Source organism: Urtica dioica, chromosome 1, assembly GCF_054948205.1.
Source record: "Urtica dioica subsp. dioica isolate 48M chromosome 1, U.dioica_male_clone48M_v1_H2, whole genome shotgun sequence".
Classification (NCBI taxonomy): Eukaryota; Viridiplantae; Streptophyta; class Magnoliopsida; order Rosales; family Urticaceae; genus Urtica; species Urtica dioica.
In genome coordinates, this window is record NC_142756.1 from 8,637,274 (window position 1) to 8,641,270 (window position 3,997).

A 3,997-nucleotide genomic window follows, 5' to 3' on the forward strand; every position below is an offset into this window, starting at 1 on the left:
TAGCGACGAATAAATCGTCGCTAAATATATTTAGGCACGGACATTTAGCGACGATAATAATCGTCGCTAAGTAGATTTAGCGATGATTATAGGGTTATTACCGACGAAAAAAATCGTCGGTAATTGTCGTATTTGTGGTAGTGATTTAAACTCATAATTAAATAAAAAGATGACGTGACTTATTTTAATTGGATGAACGACAGACAAAAAAAAGAAACAAAAGATTTGGATTCGTCAAAAAGTTCGATGACATCGTAGTCATATCGTATGCAATATGACGGGTGCTATTATTTATTTAGGTTTCACGTTTTAGTCGGTTTAAGTAATCAAAAGCATGCACATGCTGGTGGAATCTCTCTCTCTCTCTCTCTCTCTCTCTCTCTCTCTCCGAAGTGCAAGGATTTAAATGTTGCCGAAATTTTCCCGATTTTCGCCGGAGATGTCGTTATCGCCGGAAAAACGGCCGACGAACTCACATGAAAGTCGTTTTTCCATGTTATGTCGTTCGATTTTCGTCGAAAAGACGTGCAGATTGTCCATTATAGTCGGCTTTGTCTTTATTGGATTGTTTGTTGAAAAGTGTCTCAATATGTTGCTTCGTGTTCATCAAAGTCATACACTTATTCCAAGCATAGTTGTGAGCACTATTGGGACCCCCGACATGAACTTTCAACCTCTCTTTATGCTTTTGCCAATTTGAATATCATTTTCCAACAAAAGAATCGCCACCTCCTTGATCTCCATTATTTTCTTTGTAAAGATAATAACATAAACAAAAGGGTGCATCTTTTGCTATGCTATAGTCCAACCAAGTAGGATACACTACAACATTTACAACATTTACCGACGATTTTTTTTCGTCGGTAATAACCCTAAAATCGTCGCTAAATGTATTTAGTGACGATTTTAGCGACGATAAAAATCGTCGCTAATTCTCCGTGCCTAAATATATTTAGCGACGATTTAATCGTCGGTAAATATTTAGCGACGATATTAGCGACGATAAAGTCGTCCCTAAATGTTGTGACGGGAAGTTTTTTTTCATTTTGAAACAGACAATTAGCGACGACTTTTTCGTCGCTAATTAGCGCGGGAAAAATTCCCGCGTCAATAAGCGACGACAAAGTCGTCGCTAAATGTTGTGACGAGAAGTTTTTTTCGTTGTGAAACAGATAATTAGTCGTCGCTAATTGGCGCGGGAAAAATTCCCGCGTGAATTAGCGACGACAAAGTCGTCGCTAAAACGTTGTGTGGAATAATAATTAGCGACGATTTTATCGTCGCTAAATATTATTATAATTTTTTTTCGTCGTTAATTATTTATTTTTTACGGTTTTTTTGTTGTGAAATTCTATAATGAAAAATCAAATAAAAACTAAATTATATTATCCAAGTCAACAACTATATAAAATCCGGTTACGTACGTTTTCGGTTATCGAGAAATATGTAAATAATAAATACACAAAACAACTAATAAACCACTAGTCGCGACGTTTGGTTTGTCGTCCCGCCGCTCGTTTTCCCCCTCCTCGACGAGAAACGCTCTTCTGCTGGCGCTGAAGTTCTGCAGGCTGCGGCGTCGGAGTAGACTGACTTGGTCCGCCAGGCGTCGTCTGCTGGCTAGCGTCGGGAGTCCTCTGCTGGCCGCCCGTCGGAGTGTGGACACCGGGCGTCGGAGTGTGGACGCCGGCCGTCGAAGTCTGCTGGCTAGCGTCGGGAGTCCTCTGCTGGCCGCCCGTCGGAGTGTGGACACCGGGCGTCGGAGTGTGGACGCCGGCCGTCGAAGTCTGCTGGCTGTGGGATGACGGAGCGTGCTGCGAACTCTGCGGAAATTGAGGCATAAACGAGCTCAGGTTGAGGCCGGGCACCTGACTCTATATTGCCTCGGCGAACGAGGCGATGGTCGACGTGAACACCTCCTGGGAGATATATCCTGGATGCGACGTCCCAGCCTCCGAACTACCGTAGACTTCGGCGACTTCAGCCGCCATCCGTGCTCCCTGTGGCACCAAACGTCCGACGCCGGTCAAGTGATCAGACCGCGAACCCATAATATCGCGGATCGCCTGCTGCTCTAGGACGGAAATATCGACGTCCGCTCCTTGTTGCTCAGCCTCCGCTCGCAACGTGTTGAATCTATCGACCAGTCGATCCTGATATAATTAACTAGTTAGTATCTATTAATCGAAAAATAAGAAAAATAAATGTAAACTTACATAACGTGCAGAGGCTTCAGGAGTCAGCCACTCGGACTTGTCGGACTGATGTTGGCGCTTGTAGTTCGCAAACAAGCTCTCGAAAGCGCTTGTCTCGACGCTCTTCTGCATGTAAACAAAACTTCAAGTGTTAGATAATTTTAACGATTTGATGTATCATATAAACATAAAACTTACGTTTTTCATGCGGTGGGTCGAGAACCCAATCGTCCCCTGTCGAATCTTCGTCTTCTTTTACGCGCGATTCGCCTTATTCTTCGCTTGTATAGCCTGTTGTAATATAAGTAAACGTACACGTAAATAACAAATCGTTTAATAAACATTCGATTAACGTAAATGATTCGATATTACCTTAAATTCATCGTTCGTATATCGTTGTATCAGCGTCTCCCATTCGGTGTCGAGCTTAACGGTCTTCGGTTTCAGCGACCACGCCACCTGTACGCTACTCTTGCAGTCGATGTCGAACCACGACCGCAATGTATGCCTCCAATCGCGAAGACGAGTCTTCGCGTCTCGAATGATTTCCGCATTGACAATCGCCTTCTTCTTCCCGGTTGCATCACCATCGACTCGAATGTCGTACTTGTCTCGAATCGCTGCTCGGATCTCGGCCTCCTTTGCCGGCCCCACGTTCGCAGTCGTCCACCTTGGGACCGTAGGCGAGATCTTGTCTCGGACGACCAACCCGAGCGTGTTCGCGAACGTCGCGAGATCCGGATCCATCTCGCGCTCTGGCTGCAAGAACGACTGAAAGTCCTCGTTATAAATAACGACTTCCTTCACCCCGGGGCGCCGTGCACGCTCAGATCGAAGCCCGACCGTCGGCCCACGCACGGCCGGTTCGATATCCTCGTCTTCTTCTTCGACGCCATCACGTACGGGCGCCGACTGGCAATAATTCGGGAGACGGGCTAAGAAGTCATCCCCGCCTCCGCTGTCTCCAGCTCCTGTAGCCGCAGCCATCTGAAATTCAAAACAAAATTTATTTAGTTATGCATTCGTAATGATTTAAATCAGTTAATTTAGTAAGTAAATGAAAAACGTTATATACTATCAATCATCGTCGTCTGACAAATCATCTTCTTCCATCAAATCTTCGTCCTCAGTTTCTTCGTCATCGATAAACTCTTCTTCTTCAATATTTTCCAACAAGTTCACTGCGTCGTTGCTCACGGGCTCTGGTCTCGCAGACTGATGACGCGTTGACAGTGAATCTAAATCTAACGGTTCTACTGACAACTGAACTGAAGACGAAGATTGACCAAGAATGAGGTCAATATCAGGAAGATCCCACACATTTCGATGATTACACTCTTCGACGATTCGCCAATCAGGACCATTCAAGTTATCTTCCAAGTAGAAAACTTGTTTCGCTTGAGTTGCCAAAATAAATGGCTCGTCTTTGTACCATTCTTTTCCACATACACGCTTGTCAAGTTATTGTCGTTGCGTGTCCTTTTCCTCGGATCTTGATCACCGAACCAACGACATTGAAATAAGACGACGCGACAATTGTTCTGATACGTCACGACAATGACGTTTTCTACTTGACCGTAGAAGTCGTGACCTCCTTCACTTGGTACACATACCCCGCTATTCTGAGTCGTTCTTCTGCTATCACGTTGACGGGAGATAAATTTAACTCCGTTCACTACACAACATAGATACGTCTGTGGTGCGAAATGTGGTCCCAATGCCAATGCATATAATTCGGAGGTAACGGATAATCCGTCTTGGCTCATGCGAAATACCTACATACAACCATTAACGAGTCGGTT